Here is a 298-nt window from a genome sequence, read left to right on the forward strand (position 1 = left end):
CGTTATGAGCGGGTGTCAAAGTAGCAAGCAGGTGGAGGTGATGTGGGTGGGGCGCCAGACTTGCATGTGAACAGATCATGCAGTAGAGGGAAGACCGACGCTGCGTGTGAGGGAGGGAAAAGGACTACTACTGCGCGTAGGTGAATCATGGCGCTAATTTTATTCATGAACTAAAGATCCAGGAAAGTGATTTATCACTACACACGTACTTATTTGATTTCCCCCAATGATATTAATTCATTACACACTTCTTTATGTGTGCGTGTTTCTAGCGAACACATGATAATCCGTATCTTTC

General features: G+C 45.0%; 1 protein-coding gene across 2 annotated transcripts in view; it reads left to right on the forward strand.

Moving 5' to 3' along the window:
* The window catches only part of LOC119585707 (forkhead box protein P1-like), a gene marked incomplete at its 5' end in the record, with an annotated part of 71,485 nt that overhangs the window by 27,630 nt on the left and 43,557 nt on the right, over nucleotides 1-298 (forward strand).

This window comes from Penaeus monodon, chromosome 20 (assembly GCF_015228065.2).
Source record: "Penaeus monodon isolate SGIC_2016 chromosome 20, NSTDA_Pmon_1, whole genome shotgun sequence".
Taxonomy (NCBI): Eukaryota; Metazoa; Arthropoda; class Malacostraca; order Decapoda; family Penaeidae; genus Penaeus; species Penaeus monodon.